A 22,938-nucleotide genomic window follows, 5' to 3' on the forward strand; every position below is an offset into this window, starting at 1 on the left:
ATGGAATCTCTATGGTCTCTAGATGAGCCTCAGAGTCCTTTGGTTCCTCAGAGGGAAGCTCCTTATTGACCACTGGACGTCCCAGGAGGTCTTCCTCCTTGGGATTCACGTCCTCTCCTTCCCTTACAGGTTCGGGCATGGTGCTTATGTCAATGGCCTTGCACTCTCCTTTTGGATTCTCTTCTGTATTGCTTGGGAGAGTACTAGGAGGGATTTCAGTGATCCTTTTACTCAGTTGGCCCACTTGTGCTTCCAAATTTCTAATGGAAGATCTTGTTTCATTCATGAAACTTACAGTGGCCTTAGATAGATCAGAGACTAAGTTTGTTAAATTAGAAGTATTTTATTCAGAGTTCTCTGTCTGTTGCTGAGTGGATGATGGAAAAGATTTATTATTGTTAAACATGTTTCTTCCACCATTATTAAAGCCTTGTTGAGGCTTTTGATCCTTCCATGAGAAATTTGGATGATTTCTCCATGATGAGTTATAGGTGTTTCCATAAGGTTCACCTAAGTAATTCACCTCTGCTATTGCAGGGTTCTCAGGATCATAAGATTCTTCTTCATAAGAAGCCTCTTGAGTACTGTTGGATGCAGCTTGCATTCCATTCAAACTCTGAGAAATCATATTGACTTGCTGAGTCAATATTTTATTCTGAGCCAATATGGCATTCAGAGTATCAACTTCAAGAACTCCCTTCTTCATAGGCGTCCCATTATTCACAGGATTCCTTTCAGAAGTGTACATGAACTGGTTATTAGCAACCATGTCAATGAGTTCTTGAGCTTCTGCAGGCGTTTTCTTTAGGTGAATGGATCCACCTGCAGAAGTATCCAATGACATCCTTGATAGCTCAGATAAACCATCATAGAATATATCCAGGATGGTCCATTCTAAAAGCATGTCAGAAGGACACTTTTTGGTCAACTGTTTGTATCTTTCCCAAGCTTCATAGAGGGATTCACCTTCTTTCTGTCTGAAGGTTTGAACATCAGCTCTAAGCTTGCTCAGCTTTTGAGGAGGAAAGTACTTGGCTAAGAAAGCCGTGACCAGCTTATCCCAAGAGTTCAGGCTGTCTTTGGGTTGAGAATCCAACCATAATCTAGCTCTGTCTCTTACAGTAAAAGGGAAAAGCATGAGCCTGTAGACTTCAGGATCTACTCCATTAGTCTTAACAGTATCACATATCTGCAAGAATTCAGTTAAGAACTGAAAAGGATCTTCAGATGGAAGTCCATGAAACTTGCAGTTCTGCTGCATCAGAGAAACTAATTGAGGTTTCAGCTGAAAGTTGTTTGCTCCAATGGCAGGAATGGAGATGCTTCTTCCATGTAAATTGGAATTAGGTGCAGTAAAGTCACCAAGCATCTTCCTTACATTATTATTATTTTCGGCTGCCATCTCCTCTTCCTGTTCGAAAATTTCTGAAAGGTTATCTCTGGATTGTTGTATTTTAGCTTCTCTTAGTTTCCTTTTCAGAGTCCTTTCAGGTTCTGGATCTGCTTCCACAAGAATGTTCTTATCCTTGCTCCTGCTCATATGACAAAGAAGAGGGCACAGAGAAATAATAATAATAATATGGATCCTTTATACCACAGTATAGGGATCCCTTTGTGAGTGGAAGAAAAGAGGGAGACAAAGAATGTAATATAATGGAAGAAACACAACTGTGAGGAGGGTTGAGATGTGAGATGAGATGTTAGTAGCTGAATAAATAAATAGAATAAGATGGGAGAGGGAAAATTTTCGAAAATAATTTTTGAAAAAGGGTTAGTGATTTTCGAAAATGGTTTTTGAAAAATGTTAGTATTTTTCGAAAATTTTTAAAATCAAAAATAAAAATAAGAATAATTAGTTAATTAAAAAGAAATTTTTGAAAAAGAGGGAAGATATTTTCGAAAATTAGAGAGAGAGAGTTAGTTAGGTAGTTTTGAAAAAGTTAAGAAACAAACAAAAAGTTAGTTAGTTAGTTGAAACAAATTTTGAAAAGATAAGAAGTTAGGAGGTTAGAAAAGATATTTTGAAACCAACTTTTTTGAAAAAGGTAAGATAAGAAGATATTTTAGAAATTAGTTTTGAAAAAGATTTGATTTTTAAAATCTCAATTAATGACTTGATTCATAAGAAATCACAAGATATGATTCTAGAACTTAAAGTTTGAATCTTTCTTAACAAGCAAGTAACAAACTTCAAATTTTTGAATCAAAACATTAATTGATTATGTTATTTTCGAAAATTTGATATAAAAATAAGAAAAAGATTTTTGAAAAATATTTTTGGAATTTTCGAAAATAACTAAGAATTTTGAAAAAGATTTTGAAAAAGATAAGATTTTCAAATTGAAAATTTGATTTGACTCATAAGAAACAACTTGATTTTAAAAATTTTTGAAAAAGTCAACTCAAATTTTCGAATTTGATGAGAGAAAAAGGGAAAGATATTTTTTTTTGATTTTTTGAAATTTTTATGATGAGAGAGAAAAACACTAAAGAGATGCAATGCATGAAATTTTTAGATCAAAACATGTGATGCATGCAAGAATGCTATGAATGTCAAGATGAACACCAAGAACACTATGAATGTCAAGATGAACATCATAGACACAGTTTTGAAAAATTTTTAATACAAAGAAAACATGCAAGACACCAAACTTAGAATTCTTTAATGCTTAGACACTAAGAATTCAAGAATGCATATGAAAAACATGAAAAGACACAAAACAAAAAATCATCAAGATCAAACAAGAAGACTTACCAAGAACAACTTGAAGATCATGAAGAACACCATGAATGCATGAGAATTTTTGAAAAATGTAAGATGCACATGCAATTGACACCAAACTTATAACATGACTCAAGACTCAAACAAGAAACAGAAAAATATTTTTGATTTTTATGATTTTCTATTTTTTTTGGATTTTTTCGAAAATTATATGAAAAAGAAAAAATAAGGATTCCAAAATTTTTAACATGAATTCCAGGAATCTTGCATTCTTAGTCTAAAGCTTCAGTCCAGGAATTAGACATGGCTCACTAGCCAGCCAAGCTTTCAATGAAAGCTCCAGTCCAAAACACTAGACATGGCCAATGGCCAGCCAAGCTTCAGCATTTAACATCAGAGTATATTGCTCTTGATAACAAATTGCTGCCTCAGTCCAAATAAATTTAGACATGGCTTTACAGCCAGCCAGGCTTCACATGCTTCATGAAACACTAGAATTCATTCTTAAAAATTTTGAATAAAATTTTTGAAAACATTTTTTTTTAAAAAAACAAAGGAGAAAATTTTGAAAGATTTTTTTTGAAAAATTTTTGAAAACAAAATAAAAAGAAAATTACCTAATCTGAGCAACAGGATGAACCGTCAGTTGTCCATACTCGAACAATCCCCGGCAACGGCGCCAAAAACTTGGTGCTGTTGCCGGATCAAAATTGGCACTGATGTTACCGGACCAAAAGCTTGCCGAAAACTCAAACAATCCCCGGCAACGGCGCCAAAAACTTGGTACGCGGAATCGTGATTACACTTTAATTATGTAGAATTCATTGCTCTTTCTTTCCCTGGCAATGGCGCCAAAAACATGACGCCAATACCATGGTTCACAACTCCGTGTAACTGACCAGCAAGTGCACTGGGTCATCCAAGTAATACCTTACGTGAGTAAGGGTCGAATCCCACGGAGATTGTTGGTATGAAGCAAGCTATGGTCACCTTGAAAATCTCAGTTAGGCAGATATAAATTGATAATGGTGTTTTCGAATAATAGTTAATAGAATAGGGATAGAAATACTTATGTAATTCATTGGTGAGAATTTCAGATAAGCGAATGGAGATGCTTTCGTTCCTCTGAACCTCTGCTTTCCTGCTATCTTCATCCAATCAGTCTTACTCCTTTCCATGGCTGGCTTTATGCGATACATCACCATTGTCAACGGCTACTTTCGGTCATCTCTCGGGAAAATGATCCAATGCCCTGTCACGGCACGGCTAATCGTCTGGAGGCATCACCCTCGTCAATGGCTTCATCTTATCCTCTCAGTGAAAATGGTCAACGTACCCTGTCACGGCACGGCTATTCATCTGTCGGTTCTCGATCATGCTGGAATAGGATTTACTATCCTTTTGCGTCTGTCACTAACGCCCCGCAATCGCGAGTTTGGAGCTCGTCACAGTCATTCATTCATTGAATCCTACTCGAAATACCACAGACAAGGTTTAGACTTTCCGGATTCTCTTGAATGCCGCCATCATTCTAGCTTACGCCACGAAGATTCTGATTAAGAGATCTAAGAGATACTCATTCAATCGAAGGTAGAACGGAAGTGGTTGTCAGGCATGCGTTCATAGGGAATGATGATGATTGTCACGTTCATCACATTCAGATTGAAGTATGAATGAATATCTTAGAAGCGAAATAAGATGAATTGAATAGAAAACAGTAGTACTTTGCATTAATCTTTGAGGAACAGCAGAGCTCCACACCTTAATCTATGGAGTGTAGAAACTCTACCGTTAAAAATACATAAGTGAAAGGTCCAGGCATGGCCGAATGGCCAGCCCCTCTGATCTAAGAACCAGGCGTCCAAAGATCCAAAGATTAAAACTGAGACCAAAGATGTCTAATACAATAGTAAAAGGTCCTATTTATAATAAACTAGTCACTAGGGTTTACATGAGTAAGTAATTGATGCATAAATTCACTTCCGGGGCCCACTTGGTGTGTGCTTGGGCTGAGCTTTAACTTTCCACGTGCAGAGGCCATTTGTGGAGTTGAACGCCAGGTTTTGATCCATTTCTGGCGTTCAACTCTGGTTTTGGATCCTTTTCTGGCGCTGGACGCCAGAATTGGGTAGAGAGCTGGCGTTGAACGCCAGTTTGCGTCATCTATTATTGGCTAAAGTATGGACTATTATATATTTCGGGAAAGCCCTGGATGTCTACTTTCCAACGCAATTGGAAGCGCGTCATTTCGAGTTCTGTAGCTCCAGAAAATCCACTTTGAGTGCAGAGAGGTCAGAATCCAACAGCATCAGCAGTCCTTCTTCAACCTCTGAATCTGATTTCTGCTCAAGTCCTTCAATTTCAGCCAGAAAATACATGAAATCACAGAAAAACACACAAACTCATAGTAAAGTCCAGAAATGTGAATTTAACATAAAAACTAATGAAAACATCCCTAAAAGTAACTAGATCCTACTAAAAACATACTAAAAACAATGCCAAAAAGCGTATAAATTATCCGCTCATCAGAAGGCCTTTGAGTATTTGAAGGCAACCGATCATGCTTATAAGTATTGTCCTTCGGTTGATGAATGGGGGAGAGCTGAAAGGATATGTGAATTTTTATACCCCTTTTATGAAACTACTAATTTGATTTCTGGCACATCTTACCCTACTTCGAATTTGTATTTTCTACAGTATATCATATTCAATGTGTTTTGATGGGAAGTTTGAGAAGTGAAGATGAGCTTCTAAGGAGAATGGGAGAAAAGATGATGAACAAATTTAAGAAGTATTGGGAAAAGTATAGTGTCATTCTTGCATTTGGTGCTATTCTTGATCCTAGGCTTAAGATTTCTACTTTAGAGCTTATGTATGAAGAGATTGATGCTGAGACTGCAAAAGGAAAGGTGGAACAGGTGAAAATGAAATTATACAAGTTTTTTGAAAAATATGACAAGAATTCTCCTCCAACTGTTGAAGCACAAGGACCTAGTATTCAATCTTCATCCATGACTCATACCCCTGAAAGTGCAAGCAAGAAGCGACTTGCAATTGTTGGCGTAAGTAATGTTTAACATATTTTAATTCTCTTATATTATTGATTGTCATTATTCTATCCTAACAAGATGTTATTATTTCTATTTTGCTAGAAATTGATGAAACGTAACCATCAAGCTGAGGTCTCTAGTGGAAAGAATCCACTTGATACATACTTGGAGGAGCCACTTTTGTCAAAGGATTGCTTTGAAGATTTAGATGTTTTGAAATGGTGGAAATTATATGAGAGTCGTTATCCGAAGTTATCAATCATGGCACGTGATTTATTGAGTATTCCAATTACTACGGTTGCATCGGAATCTGCCTTTAGTATTGGAGCTCATGTCATTAACAAATATAGAAGTCAAATGTTGCCAGAAAATATTGAAGCTGTGATTTGTACTCGCAATTGGAATAAAGGCTTTGTTGATGGTAATTAGATTGTTAGTTACTAATTTAATATTTATATAATACTTAAGTATTTATATCTTGTTCTAAATTTGGGTATTCTTCTAATTGTAGGTGAAGGTGAAGATGTGAATCCTCAAGGTGCACTACAAAAAAAAGTAATATTTGTAACAACAAAAATTGTTACAAAAAATCGAAATTTTGAAACAAAAGGATTTTGTAATAAAAAAGGGCCGTTGCAGTAAAAAATTTTTGTAAAAAAAAATAGAATTGTTACAATTCAAAGTAATATTTTGTAACAAATTTTTTTAATACAAAAACCAAAATTTGTTACGAAAGTGGTAACACTTTTTCACCTTTAAAATATTTTTTGTAACAATTTAGATTTTTGTGTCATAATATATTGTTACAAAATACTACTTATTTTTGTAACATTTTTTATTCTTAGTTACAAAAATAGAAATTTGATTTTAAAATATTTAATTAAATAATTGATATATCAATTACTTTTCTAATCCCAGTAACTCAACATTTATATGATATATAATCATATAGATAATTAAAATATCTTACATGTCTTTAAGATTCTTTTACAATAAAATAAGTTCTACAAATTCAACTAAACACACTTTTTCCTAACATAAAATTGTATCATATCAAATTTATAATTCTTGACTCTTCTAGTATATTTCAGTCAATATAAAGTCTAGCATGTTGGCATCAACTTTGTACCCCTGCAAATATAAACAATGAAAACCAAAATTAAAAAATAACACATAATACTATCTTCATCCGAGTAAAAATTTAGAACTTACAAGTTAAAATTAACTAATTCCTTAAGAATATATTCTCAGAGTTCAAAACTAGCCAATCAAGAATGTAAATTATCAAGAATTAACAATTCAATATATAAACTTGAGCTAACTAATCACAATTCAATCACAACTTAGTGAACAAATTTATTAAATTTACATAAGTATCAATTGTCAAACAATCATTACAAAACACAATTTTCACCAAAATCTTCATAACAAATATACTTGAATTTTTTTTATGCTTTAACACTCATAAAGTTCCATAATAAGGTTTATGTCAAAACACAAGATAAGAAAATAGAGAAGTACCTGAACAGAGTTTTTGTTATTGCAGAAGCGATGCAGAGAAAGTTTGGAAATAGAGAATGGCAGCTATAGAAAATCAAGCAAGGTTTAGAGCAATCAATAATTGGCAATGCATTCATAAAGAATGGCAGCTTCAAAAAATCAAGTAAGGTTCAGAGCAATTAGCAATTAGCAATGCATTCATGAAAAATAACACAAGGCAATTAGCTGTCACAAGAAAGATAACACATTTGTTTCTTGATAATTAAGACTTCTTAAGAAACTGTGAACTAATCTGTCATACAGATTAAAAATACTATTTTTCCATAACATGAGCTAGAAAATTAGTGCAACCATAACATTTCACTTAACAATCTCAAATCTGATAATCATTTCTTGAATCAAAGATAGGTGGAAGTTTAAAACTCACATTCATGTCATAGAATCAGAGCAAATAAGCTATTGTCAAGTAAGCAATCACATTTCATTCACTATCTCAATACCAACTCAATATTCAGAACTAGCCACAGTCAAGTAAGACATGACATTCATTCAAGGCAATTCAGTTTAATTCTTAAGAGTAAAAATGAATTTTAATAAAAACGCCCCTACCTCAGAAAGTCGAAACCCATAAACCAAACGCATCAAAGAAAACCTTTTCTATCGATCCGTGATCAGCAGCAACCGCAACATCAGTCCTTAACCACTTTTGCGGCAACCACAACAACTCTATTCACAACATATAATAACTGGAACTCAAACTTATAGCAAATAACACCGCAAAACCTCAGCGTAAGATAACAGAATAGCGACCTAAGGGGTTTCAAGGCGAGAACAACTTACTGAAGTTAAGAATAAAAGAAGGAACGGCGTAGCAGCAGCTCCGGTGAGCTCCAGCAGCGGCAGCTGTTGTTGGTGACTACTTAGACGGCAACGCAGCTCGAAACAGAACCAAAACTGGAACCAGATTGGGTTTGAAACTGCAGCAGCAGCAATATATTTTTCGGTGTTCTTCAATGAGCAGAAATAGAACAGTAATGGCAACTCCCACCACTATCACCTCCTCTTTTCCAGTGACCAGCTCTAGCGGCAAGGACGGCGAAGGCTTCGACAGCGACGTCTTGACTCAGCGGCGGCACAGGAAACGATGGTGCTGGTTGCGGCAGAGTGCGGCGGCTCTTCTCTTCCTCGCATCGTCGGCGGCAGCAGTGGCCCATCCTGGGTGCTTTCCTCAGTCACGCATTTTCTCCCTCCATCAATCGGCGACGGCGAGGCAGCAGTAGCAGCGACGCCTCCTCTCCCTCACGTGCGTCACTCTCTCACACCACCAGATCCAGTCTCTCTTAACTCGGTTTGGCAGCCCGATGGCGGCGGTCGGGGTAGGACGGAGCCACGAAGTAGCTCGGCGAAACGGCAGCGACGCGAGATGGATGGCGGTAGGCACGACGGCTGGGTCTCCCTCTTCTCCCTCTGGCGCAACTCACTTCTCCCTCAGACCTCTCTTCCTCTCCTTTTCTTCCCCGACGCAACCCTCTCTTCCTCTCTGCTTTCTCGGATCTCACTCTCCCTTCCCTGCTTCCCCTATTTCCATTTCCCTTCTCTTTTTCTTTCTTGGTTTGTTCTGAAGTTATGCTTCTTTTGGGGAAAAGGGGGTGTGGCGGTGGTGGCTATGGGTTAGGTAGAATTAGGGTTTGATTTGGGGCAAATGTAAAATTAGGGATTCTTGGGCAAATTAGGGTTTTGTTAAATTTTAATAAAATTAAGAGATATTATATTAAATTAAATTCTAAATTAATTCTTTAAAATTATTTTAAAATATTATTAAATTATCAATTTGTTGATTAGCTTTTAATTAAATATTCTAATTTAAATATAAAATAATATAATTAATTTTATTTGTTTATAAGAATTAAAGTATTAAATTTCAAAATCTTAATCATTTAAACTAAATCATATAAAATTCTTATTATTTTATATTTACTAAACTTTATAATTTAAATACAGAAAATGATTCAATAATTATAAAATCAGATAAAACCTTAAATTACTTTAAACTCAATTAATCAAAATTTACTTTAATTATCTTTAATAAACTATTTTCTGAGATTAAAGTACTTAATGAATAAACAAATCAAAATTAGCTCTTAATAAATTTTTTTTTTGAAATTTCTGGGTCTTACACATTTAATCTTTAATTTTTATAAAAAAATAATTAATTAATACAAATAATATTTTAAAAAATTAAATTTTTGAACCAAAATAAAATTATCTTAAAAATTTTAACATTTTAAAATATTTTTTTAGTTACAAAATTTCTTGTATTTTGTGACAAACAAATAACTTGTTACAAATAATATTAAATTTTGTGACAAATTAATTTTTTGTTACAAAATAGTTAGAGTTTTTGAAACAAATGGATATTTTGTTACAAAATATTTTAAACTTTTGCAACAACTTCATCTTTTGTTACAAAACATTATAAAATTTTGTAACAAAACACCGATTCGTTACAAAAGCCAATATAATTTGTAACAAAAAAATTAAGTCGTTACAAAATAACAAAATATTTTGTAACAAATTATATTGTTATTACAAAATATTATTATTATGTAACAATTACTAATTTTTGTTACAAATATTCTATTTTCTTGTAGTGGTGTTAGGCAAGGCGGTGTTTCAACTTCTGGATCAGATTCAAATTTTATTGATTTGGAAGTTGATAATTAATTTATGTGGATTGATTTCAGGATTTTTTGGGTGTCTTGTTGATTTATGAATTATGTTGTGTGTTTTATTTTAATTATAGTAGGATTTATGTGTGGATTATGTGTTTGTTTTATTATTGTTATCCACTTATGTTTGAGACTTTGATACTTATTATTTGTTATATTATTTTCAATGAAAAAAGTTATAATGGTTAATTATAAATTTTTTATGGATTAATAATTAATTTAAGATATTACTTTATATGTTAAAAACTAATTCGATGAAATAATTTTATTATAAAATAAAATAATCGTTAGTACTTAGTAAGTTAGTATGTTAATTTGAATTTAATTATAAAAGAAAATATATGGTTAAAAAATATTAAAAAAAAAAAGAGGCGGGCCGGCCCGCCAACCTGCCAGTCCGTCCTTTGGCGGGGCGGGGTAGCAAGTTGGACCCATATTAGTTTGGCGGGGCGGGCCGGCCCGCCCCATATTTGGGCAGGCTTTGGCAGGGCGGGACGGGGAGAGGCGGGCCAGCCCACTTTGCCACCCTAGTTAGCACTTTGCTGTTAAAAGTTGGTTTGAGTCTAAGTCAAATTCAAATTGGGTTTAGAATCTGGATTTGTCCCATATAGGATTGGGTAGATCCTAGGGAAAAAATTGGTGTTTGTAATCTGTTAAAGATAGTGAAATTCCGTCATTGTTATGATGGAGATTGGATGTAGGTTGCATTGCACTTAGCAGCTGAACTAGGATACATCTTGGTGTGATTCTCTCTTCTCTGCTTCTTATCTGTTTCCGGTTCTTAGGAGACAAAATAAAAATTGTCTCTCAACTTGTTACGAGACAAAACTAAAATGTCTCTCAACTTGTTATGAGACAAAAATAAAAATATTTCTTGAAATTTATTGAAAAAGTAAAAGTAATACTCTGCGAAAAATGAAGCTAAGATTCAACCCCCCTTCTTTTAGCCACTGATTACCATCACTATCAAAAGTGAAGTTTTGACCACAATTTATGGAATAAAGTTTATAGACCAACTCCTTTATATCATCAGCCTTGGAACCAGTGGCGGAGCTTGAAACAAAATTTTTGGGGGGGGGCAGATAGAAGATAATTGTCAAGATGCTTTTGATATGGACTCCGTTTAAGATAAGCTCGTCTAACCTCATCTCTCTGATTTAAGTGATATTGTCAAATTTAAAGCCGTTTTCCAGGGTCTTGTTCCAAAGAATTAAGGTCAAACTCATCAGATGCAACTCTTTGAACTTTTGGAGGTTGTATCTCACTTTTTTTGTGATTCATTAAAGTAGAAAAACTATCTACAGGTGTTGATATTGTAAAAGTTATATGTTCTCCTTCTTAAATATTAGCCTTCCTCTTAAAAAATGCATCAATTCTTTGATTTTTCATGATTATTTTATATAAAAATTTAAATATATATCCTGTAAAATATATAAAAAAGAAGTTAGAATGACAAATATTAAAATTTATAATATTTATTAAATTTTTTTATCAATTTATACAAATACAATAATATCAATACTTATTGAATATTCTAATTTTTTATGATATAAAAAATTAAATTAGATAAACAGTAAAATGTAAAATGTAAAATAATACTAAATTACATAAATAAAAAATACCTAATTTTTTATATTTGAACTCAAAGGTAGAGAAAGTGTTGCTTATTGAATGGAGAAGAGCTACGAAATATGAATACTCTTAGTTAAGTCCAAATTTAACATGTTTTGAATATTTAAAATTAAAAATTATTGTGCAATAAAAACAAAAGATGAAGTTTGGTATTTTAAGTCATAGTAAAATATTGAGCCAATTAAACTAATTTTTTATTTTTTGAAGAAGTATTACTAATTTTTTTACCAAAAATTTGGGGGGCCATGGCCCCCCCTTATCTTAACTAAGCTCCGCCCTTGCTTGGAACCACTCATTATGTTTCGACTAACTTGATCGTAGCAACCAACAAATTGTGCAACTGTTTTGTTGATTTTATACCATAGTTTCTTACGTGCAACTGCTCACTTTTCATGTCAGCACTAAATTCTACATGTACCTATGAATTTGATTCCAAAATATTTTGTCTTTTTTGTTGATACCAACTATAGGGTCAGTTGAAACATTCAACCATTCATTGATCATCTTATCATATTTCCATTGTCAGTGTTAAATACTATCTTGCCTACGATTTTTAATGTCAACATCATTGAAGTCAATAGCATCTAATTGGTAAAATTTGAATATTATGAATTTAGACTAGATTGTATCGGAGTCTAAAGGGATGAGTTAGAAGAGTCATCAATGCCAGATAAGTCATGTCTTGATGCACTTAATTGAGTTGGGAACGACAAGGATTTGGAGTAATATTTTCAATAGTAGAATTAAATAATGAATAATGTGGTGTTTTTGAATTTTGATTATGCGGTTGAAAAATAGAGAATTAATTATTATAAGGAGTTTAAAAATTGAAAGTAGAAAGATTTTATAGATTTAAACTTTAAAATATATTTAGTAGTGTGAAGTTTTAATTTGGAATTTGAGAATTTAAAAATTGAGATTATAAAAAATTTGGAGTTTGAGAAAAATTTTGTAAATAATTAAAAAAGAATTGAATTGTTTTGATCTAATTTTTTAAACAAAAAATAATATTAGTAAAATTTTAATTTCATAAATTAAAAAAAATTATAAAAATAAAAATATACGTAAGTAATATATATAAAATAATAAAATATTAATTTATTAATAATAACGATCATATATTTTTATTAATATATATGTTATATATAATATATATTCAACGGAGAAAGGCCTTTCTCGTGAATCAAGGCTAAAGAATCCCCTCTAAAGGAAAGCTTTTAATATCTAATAATTTCTTACCACATTGTAAGTTAATAAAAAAAATTAAAATATATATATATATATATATATATATATATATATATATATATATATATATATATATGAGGTGTACGTTAATTAATATATATTGAGTATATGACTGTTGTATATACGTTATATAACATATATATTAATAAGAAAATTATATGGTACAGATCTAAAACTGTACAGATTTAAAGATTTGCTTACTTAAACCACACTTTCTAAAGCTACACTTTTTACTTAAAACCGTAGCTCTTCACAAAGAAAAGCGTCACCTAATGGAAAAAAGTAAATTAGAAGATTTAAGAGAAGAAATAATTAAGTTATCAAAATTAATAGATCAAAAATTAATGATTTTAACTAATGTTAACTGTAATGACACCGAATTCTTAAAATCAATACAAAATGATTTTTCTCAAAATCTTTATTTTACTATAAGTTTTATTGAAGGACTTCAAAAACCTGAAAAAACTTATTTTTCACACAGAATTTCTAAAAAATGTTACCATGGAAATGATTCCCCACATCTTTATCATACTTTTAACCCACAATTAAATTCTATAGTAGATATGCTTGAAGAAATATTAATATCCATAAAATTTCAAAGAAATAAGGAAAAAGAGAATCCCAAAGAAGAAAAATTCCAAAATATAATCAACATAACAGACTTAAAAGTAAAACCACCATTGAAATTATGAATATTGAAGAAAAATTAGAAGAAGTTACAATGCTTTTTAAACAATTAAAAATGGCTCAAGAAAATAATATTATGGAACACGGTTTTCAAATAGAAGAAGAATTAGTAAATTCTGAAAATATAGAAAATGAAGAACACATTCTAGATTATTCAAGTGACGAAGAACCAGCAATTCCAATACAAGTAAAAAATGAAGCTGGAACATCTAAGGATAATCAATCTCAATTTAAATGGGAAACAGGTTTTGATAATTATGCTTTTAAAAAAGGGTTTACAAATAAAGATTCAAAATATACAAAAATACCATCAAAATATGTTCCTAAAATCCAGGAAATGAAAGGAGAAAGAATGCTCGATTTAGACTGTAAAAAGAACGAAAAAGAAATTTTTGAAAATTGGTTGAATTCCTTTTTATTAGAAGCCTTTACTAATCCAAAATTTAGTGAATTGTCTGGAAGAGATATTTGGAATTACATAGGGTTTCATACTAAAGGAACTATAAGAGATTATATGACATCAATAGAAAACCAAATAATAGAAGAATTAGCAACAAAAACTACAGCTTATGATAAGATATTATATATAATGATGATTCTATATAAGGAATTTTTTGGAAAAAATATTATAGATCATAGACAAGAAGTTTATAATAAAGAATATCAAGAAGCAAAAAACCATTTAGCTAATATTCAGATATATGATCTATGTAATGTGGAGTCTTATATATGTGAATATAGAATACATTATTACAAATTAAAAGAAGAAGATAAAAATCATTATCTTAGTATGTATATAACAAAACTTCCATATCCTGCTAATGAATTTATAATGGGAAGATTTATAAGAGAAATAAATAGAGAAACAATTGAAAATAACTTTGGTGGAGCAACCCCTGCAATAAGAGAGGAAATAAAAGAACGTTGTATGCAAGAAGCAACTCAAAAAAGATTTACAAACATAATTAGAATTTGCTGTCAAGATAATGAAGAGATACCTCAAAAATATGGTTTTAATAAAAATTTTCAAAGAAAAAGAAAATATCAATTTAGAAAAAGAAAATACTATCCAAACTGGAGAAAAAAGAGATATTTTAGAAAGAAAAATAATAATAAAAACAAAAGACAAAGAAATAACTATTGCCCGAATAAAAAAGAAAATTGTAAATGTTGGTATTGCTAAGAAGAAGGACACTATGCAAATGAATGTCCGAAAAAGAAGGATAAAAAGGATCTTACTAAACAAATAGAAATTGCTAAGTCTTGTTTCATGGAACCTTTAGAGGAATCTGATGATAATTTAGACTATATTTTTGAATATGTCTCGGAAACAGACTCAGAGACTGAGTAATAATGCTACATTTATTACCATAAAAATAACAGAAAAGTTTATAAATGCTTTCATAGATTCTGGAGCAACACAATGCTTTGCTAGTTCAAATATAAAACTTGATTGGAAAAAATTAAAGAAACCATTAAGAGTTAGAATAGCTAACAAATCATTACATAAAATTAACCAAAAAGTAGAGATGGTTGAAATTTTTATTCAAAATTATAGGTTCATTGTTCCATCTATATATATGTTAGATTCTGGAATGGATTTTATCATAGGAAATATTTTTTTAAAGCTATATCATCCATTCATTCAAGAATTAACATATATAGTTTTAAAAGCTCCACACGATTCTTCAATAAATCAAAAATCAAAACGTATAAAAATACCGACTACTACTATAGATAAGATCTTAAAATTTAAAATATTTTCTATATTAGAGACATGTTATTTAAATTTATACTTTCAGATAAATATCCCAAAAAATAATCTTGAAATAAAGATAGAAGAACTTTTGGATGAAATTTGTGCTGAAAATCCTTTAGATATTAAAAATACAAATAACGAATTAGTAAGTATTAAATTAAAAGATCCTACAAAAGAGATAAATGTTCCAAATAAAATTCCTTATTCCGCAAGAGATAGAGAAGAGTTTTCACTAGAATGTAAAGATCTTTTGGAAAAAGGAATTATAAGATTAAGTAAAAGTCCTCATGCGGCTCCAGCCTTTTATGTCGAAAACAATAATGAAATTAAAAGGGGAAAAAGAAGAATGGTTATTAACTATAAGAAGATGAATGAAGCAACTATTGGTGATGCTCATAAACTTCCAAGAAAAGATTCTATTTTAGAAAAAATCAAAGGAGCAACTTGGTTTTCATCTCTTGATGCAAAATCAGGATATTGGCAACTTCGTTTATACGAAGAAATAAAGAAATTAACTGCTTTTACTTGCCCAACAAAAGAATCAACAAGTGTGTTGCTCTATGAATGGAATGTATTACCATTCGGATTAAAACAAGCCCCAGGTATTTATCAAAGATTTATGGAAGAAAATCTAAAAGAGTTAAATGAATTTGTTTTAGTGTACATTGATGATATACTAATTTTTACAAAATAGGATAGAGAAGATCATCTTCAAAAATTATTAATAGTTTTAGAAAGATGTAAAGAAAAAGGATTAGTTCTTAGCAAAAAGAAAGCAAGAATAGCAAAACAAGAAATAGAGTTTCTTGGATTAATTCTATCCACTCAGGGAAAGCTAAAACTTCAGCCAAATGTCCTAGAAAAGGTAAATTTATTTCCTAATAAAATAGAAGATAGAAAATAATTACAAAGATTTTTAGGGTGTATAAATTATATTTCTAATCAAGGATTTTTAAAAAATATAACAGAATACACTAAAAGCTTATTTCCAAAAATAAGTACTAAAAAAGAATGGAAATGGGATGAAAAAGATAGTATGCAAATTCAAAAGATTAAAGAATTATGTGAAAAACTTCCAGAACTTTATATTCCAGAAGAAAATGACTACTTAATAGTAGAAACAGATGCTTCAGACATAACCTGGTCAGGATGTCTAAAAGCTAAGAAAGCTATAAAAAGTTTGGAACAAGAAAAAGAATCACTAGATTCTAAAAATTCCCCAAAGGAATTACTTTGCAGGTATATTTCAGGGACTTTTACTCCAACAGAACAGAGATATACCACTCATGAAAAGGAAACTCTAGCAGCAATTAAATCTCTTAAGAAATGGAAAATTGATTTACTACCCAGAGAATTTACATTAAGGACAGATTCAAGTTACCTAACAGGTTTTATACGATATAATTTAAAAGTTGATTATAACCATGGACGATTGGTAAGATGGCAATTATTTTTGTTACAATATCCAATAAAAATTGAATATATTAAGGGTGACAAAAATGTTATTGCAGATACATTAACAAGAGAATGGAGTTCGTCTACAACACATTAGATCAAGAAATTCAAAAGTATGAGCAAGAACTCGAAAAATGCAAGCATTGTCAGCAAATAAGGACACAGATCCAATCTCTCAAGAAGGCCATCGAAGCAATGAAATCAACACAACAAGCAAAACCATCAGAGTTCAGCCAGCTAAGCGTGGTGGACAATTTCAGAAAATAAAAAAATTGCTGAAATCATTAAAAAATCCACCCAAGATAAAAAATATTATGTAATTTATAATGGCCCCATGAAAGGAGTATATGATGCTTGGGAAAAAGCAGCACCATTCACACATCAACCAAGGATAATTCATAAAGGAGGTTTTCTAACACTGGAAGAGGCAAAAGAATCCTTCAGGGAATATGAAGCTCTCCATCCAGAGCAAACCTTAAAAAGAGCAGATAAAGCTCCAGTTCAAACCTAGAGAACAGGGATAATAAGAAACATTCCTACAAGGGCTGAAATCAAGGAAAAGAAAAGGGTCTGTAGATCAAATCTCAGAGAAACCCTTAACATAGTCCTGAATTGGACTGAAGAAAAAAGGGCAATTTTGGGATATTATCTTATTGCCAAAGAACAGCTAACAAAGCTGGTTGTATTCCCAGATGCTTCCCCATCAGACACCTATCAGTTTTTCCAATATGGATTAATTGATACAATTTTAATTTTTAATGATCTAAAAATTATTAGTGAGTTTCCTGCAGGATTCGTTGATGCAGTAAAGAGATTTAAAAATATGATTGACAATGTAAATCCAAGGGATATATCCCTAAAATTTACAAACAGTCAACCTATTTTTAATGAAGAAGAAGAATGCTTGGTTCCAGCACACCAAGTAATATTCATTCCCAGGAAATTTTCAACCAATTGATCAGATTCAAGATTTAACGATTTACAGTCATGAAGGAAGGTTAGCCAGCACATTAGCAAGGGTCTTTGAAAGAACTCAAAAAATAACGAAGGAATCTCACACAAGGATTAATTATAAAAGTAGAAATACTCTGCTTGTGTCCAGTAAAAGAAATGAAATTGAAGAAAGAGAGATGAGACTCTTGGTGGAATTTGAATCAGCATTCTACAACTTATCTGGACTTTTAGAAAAGCTTCCTGAAGGGATAAAGAGGAATCTCTGCTATTTAATAAAAGACAGAGAAGACCAAAAGTGCCAGCTATGTGCCTCAGAGATATCTGAAGAAAGCAATAATGAAACGGAATCAACTCACATGATGAAGGAAGGAGACAATGCATCTGAGGGTCACATGATAAAAGAAGAGGACAGTGCATCTGAAGCATCTCTCAACATTATTGCATAGTGACGTAAGCACTTAGGTCATAGAGCACCAACAATGTAGCTGGTGCAAAAGAACAAACAATGACGTAAGCAATGACGTCATAAGAAGGGTAAGGATGGGAATTGTCCATCAAACCCAACTATTATAAATAGGTTGCTTAGGCAATTGTAGAATCATCAGACAATAGAAAGCAGGAGGCTAAGAGTACTCATATGCTAGGAGAGCAAGGAGGAAGCTGCCAAGGCGATTCTATAGTCTGAGAAAGAATTCCCTTAGGGAAAAATAATTCTAAACTCCCCTCTGGAGTTAGCATCTACAATCTCCCCTCTGGAGATAAAAACACCTTATGTAAAATATACTAAATAAAGGAAGTTTTTCTCCAGAAAGGTACATCTTCATCTTAATCTTTAAATTATGAATTATTTAGAAAGTTTAGAATTAACAGAAGAATCTGATTATTATAGATTAACTGCTTTATTAGATAATGAAAAACAGGCTGTTCTAAAAATAGAATTAAATCTCAAATCAAATGAAAACTTTAATAAACAAAATCTTTTAAAAGAAGTTTTTAACAGAAAAAATATAATATACTATGGAAAAATTCAACTTGAAGCTCCTATAAAGATAAAATCTGCCAATGGAGAACTTGAAATAGCTTTGATAAATAATGAAGAATTAAGTAAACAGATTGAGAAAATTAAGGATCAACAAAAAAGATCTAAAATTGGATGGATTCATATTAGTACTATACAAGTCTTAATCAAATCTACATATATGAAAGGAATTAATTCACCAATAAGTTTAGCAATCTGTGACAAAAGAATTACTGATGACCCGATAGATCAAATAATTGGAATTGTTCATGGAAATTTGGCAAACGTAAATGTTAAATTTAATGCCCATCTTGGATATGCTATACCTTTATCAACTGAAAATCTTGGAAGATCTATAAGTTTGGCTTATAAATTTCATAGAAAGAATCTAATGGAACAAGATGATGAACCATTTTCAATAACATATGCAATAAATTATGCTTTAATAAATAGCCATCATAGTATAATATTTAAAAACAGAGAAAGAATTTATGTCGATGAACTATTTCAGAAAATTGTAAAAACAAAAATACCAAAATATAAAGCTATTGAAAACTCAGTTCTATTATTAAAAGAACCATCAGAAAAATTGGTTTCATTAAATTTTCAAATAAGAGAATCTAAAATTAATAGCCCTTTAAGTTTATCTAAGTTAAAGATTAAAGAAGAAAATTCTGAAATAAAAGAATTAACAAAAAAGGTCGAAAAATTAAATGAAACCCTAAATACTAAATTATGACAATAAATAAAGAAGAAATATATGTAACTTATCAAGATAAGAAACAAGAGCTCTTTGAAAGAGAAAATCGTTTGAATTATTTACAGTTTTCTGAAATAAATCAAAGAGCATTTGAAGCTCTAAAAATAATCTATGACAAGTTAAAAAGAGAAGTTGAAGAGCTAGAAAAATTAATAGAATCTCTAGAAAATAGTGATGAAGCGATGATAGAATTTGCAGAAATTCTAAAATAAATAATGAAGCATACGAAGATTGAAAGACCAGAAAATAAAATAAAAAGAAAAAGAGCGAAAAAATTAAAAAAGTAAAATAAAGGAGTATAAAGGGAATTAAATAATCTTCATATCGAAATTGATGACCTTATAATAAAAAGGATAGAAATAATAATAAATATAAACAAGTTGGAGTTAAACTTAAAAAATTTATAAATGCCTGGAAAACCATATTATGACTTGAAAGAATTAAAGCTGTTGAAAGAAAAAATGGAGAATGAGGTTGAAAAATTAAAAAGATATTTAGAAACAACAGAAAGTATAGAAATAAAGAAGTTTTTGAAGATTTGAGAAATTATATTATAGAAAAAGACAAACAGATAAAAGATTTTATATACAATAATCCTTGCAAAAAAGAATATTATAAACTAAAACAAGATTGAAAAACTATACAAATGAAATCAGAATTATAAATACTAGTAGAAATGGTCAACATTTTTTATGAATTTGCAAATTATACAAATTATAAACTTATTCGAAGTAAAATATGAAGAGTAAAATTTTGCAAATTATACAAATTATAAACTTATTCGAAGTAAAATATAAAGAGTAAAAATTGGTATCAGAGCCAAGTTAACGATTAAGGGTAACACTTTCTCTTTAAGCAACACTTTTAGTGATACGCTTTTAAACCAAATAAAAACAAAAATCTGTAAATCTGTACCAAAATGTATCTGTACACTAGATGGACCCATATTAATAAAAACATCTGATCGATATTATTAATAAAATAATATGTTGTTACTTCATATATTACTCACATACACGTTTAGTTTTACAATTTTTTTTCTTCTTCTTTAATCTTTTTTCAAATTTACAAAACCAAAGTTTTACTAATATTATTTTTTTTCGAAAAAATAATCCAAACCAATTCAACTATTTCTTTAATTATTTCAACCACCTTGCCGTTTTAACTCAATTTAGTACATCGAGACATGACTAATCAAGTGTTAGTGACTCTTCTAACCCATCCTTTCAGATTCCGATACAATCTAGTCCAAATTTATAATATTCAGATTTTGCCAACCTTTGTAGATTAGATATTATCGACTTCAATGATGATGACATTGAAAATCATATACAAGATAGTATTTAACATTGGAAATAGAAAGAGGATGAGATGTTGATCAATGAATGGTTGAATGTTTTAACTGACTCTATAGTTGGTACCAACTAAAAGGGCAAAACATTTTTTATCAAATTCACAGCTACGGGTAGAATTTAGCGCTGATATGAAAAGAAAAATAGTTGCATGTAAAAAACAATGGTATAAGATCAACGAGGCAGTTGCACAATTTGCTAGTTGCTACGATCAAGCTAGTCGAAACATAAAGAGTGGATCGAATGCTGTTGATACGAAAGAGTTGGCCTATAAACTTTATTCTACAAATTATGGTCAAAAATTCACTTTTGAGAGGCATTGAAATATGCTTCATTTGGAACAAAAATGGAGAAACTAACTACCAACTACCAACACAAAATGGAGGCTAAAACAGAACCAATATCAGTGCAATTGGAACATATTCATCATCATCAAATCTAAAAATACCGTTGACAGAGGAAATCGGTGTGGACTATCCCGTTCGCCCACAAAGATCAAAGAAGAGCAAAAGAAAGGATAAGAAAAAAGCACATATGTCTAAATATATTAGCGAAAAGAAATCATCTATTGTTAAGAAATTATCTTCCATGAAAAATATTAAGAATGTTAGAGAAAAGGAACTAATGGATAGGAAAAAGAAAAAAGAACAAGAGATGGAACATAGAGAAAAGATTATGACAATAAAAAATAGGAGTTACAAATTCAACGGCGATGAAGGAACAAGAATTACATCCTTAGTTAGGAGAGTAAGATTTTGCATCATACCATCAATTTCTCCAAAGAAATGTTCAACTTTGGAATAGACATCATCATTTACAAATTACAACTGAAAGAGGATTTGATTGAATACATATGACAATTTCACAATGTTTGTGGTCAATTATAAAGTTTAACTATGTATTTTTTATATTAAGTAATTTTGTAAATTAATTTAATCTTAAATAAATTAGTTTAATCTCGAATTAGATATTGTGCATTATCGTTATTTATGAAATTATTAATTTTTTATTATTAATATTTTTTATAATGATAAATTATTTCTTAATTTATAAATTTTAATAATATTATTATAAAAAATAATTACATTATTTTTAATATTTTAATTAATTAATTAAATAAAATTAATTAAATTTAATTTCTTCTAATAGAAAAAAAAGACAATACAAAAATTAATGTAAAATTATTTTTTATAATAAGTAAATTATAAATAAATATTGAAATGAATTCTGTAATGGGGATGGTTTTGGTGGCCTTGGAGTTGCTCTAACAAAGATATCTGTGCAGTTGTTGTCTTTTGGAATGCAATTACATTCCTCATAGAGCTATAGCCTAGCTAGCTCTGCCAACATTAGTACATTTCCATTGTATCCAACCCATAGGCTATGCCCCTACACAAACATAAATAAAGTGGGTGCCCATAAAATAACCGGTCCCCCTTATGCTTCTTAGTTCTTGGCCCAACAAAATCTTATATGCGCATCAAATTCCATCAATATTAAAATCCTATAATTATCTAAATTGGTTAACACATCCTCTATGGCCCAATTAGGGCATGCTTTAACTAACGCAACAAAAATGTGCTAAATGAAGCTCCTATTTTTAACAACTATACTATATGCTAATGAGTCTTAGCTCAAGTGGCATATGTTTTTCTTTTTTATCAAGAGGTCGATAATCAATTATTACTAAGTACATATTAAAAATTAACTACCAAATCAATTATTCTTATAAAATATATGTTAAAATATAAAATAATTCAGAAAAGGGAGAGTCAGTGTTATTATGTACTAATTTGGATAAACTGCATTTCATGCAATGAAGCTTATCTAAAATAATAACTGGAGATGTGTACTAGGAAAATCATGGCGGCAATGCAAGTCCATGTAGAAGGTTTGAACCAAATTTGAACACATCAAAACATGAACCTACCTCATGATTACAAATCGCTCGTTTCTTTGTTTCACAGATTTAGACGCAATGGCCCCAAAATTGGCATAGAATGCATGTCACGTGAACTGGCAGTTCCCGTGAGAGATACAAATTTAGATTATCAAAATGAGACATTTATGAA

At 30.8% G+C, this 22,938-nt stretch overlaps 1 long non-coding RNA gene and 1 other non-coding gene across 2 annotated transcripts; one reads left to right on the forward strand and one right to left on the reverse strand.

The window, feature by feature from the left end:
* The first annotated feature begins 898 nt into the window (after positions 1 to 898).
* Positions 899 to 1,006, forward strand: LOC112738785 (small nucleolar RNA R71). The gene has a single exon (XR_003169733.1). It is a non-coding gene; the product is annotated as a small nucleolar RNA R71 (small nucleolar RNA).
* A 5,687-nt stretch (positions 1,007 to 6,693) lies between these two features.
* On the reverse strand, positions 6,694 to 8,964 carry LOC140178136 (uncharacterized). The gene is made up of 4 exons (XR_011870380.1): positions 8,113 to 8,964; positions 7,882 to 8,018; positions 7,294 to 7,356; positions 6,694 to 6,903 (listed from the first exon to the last, which is right to left on the reverse strand). It is a non-coding gene; the product is annotated as an uncharacterized lncRNA (long non-coding RNA).
* Between the last annotated feature and the right edge of the window lie 13,974 nt (positions 8,965 to 22,938).

This window comes from Arachis hypogaea, chromosome 13 (assembly GCF_003086295.3).
Source record: "Arachis hypogaea cultivar Tifrunner chromosome 13, arahy.Tifrunner.gnm2.J5K5, whole genome shotgun sequence".
Taxonomy (NCBI): domain Eukaryota; kingdom Viridiplantae; phylum Streptophyta; class Magnoliopsida; order Fabales; family Fabaceae; genus Arachis; species Arachis hypogaea.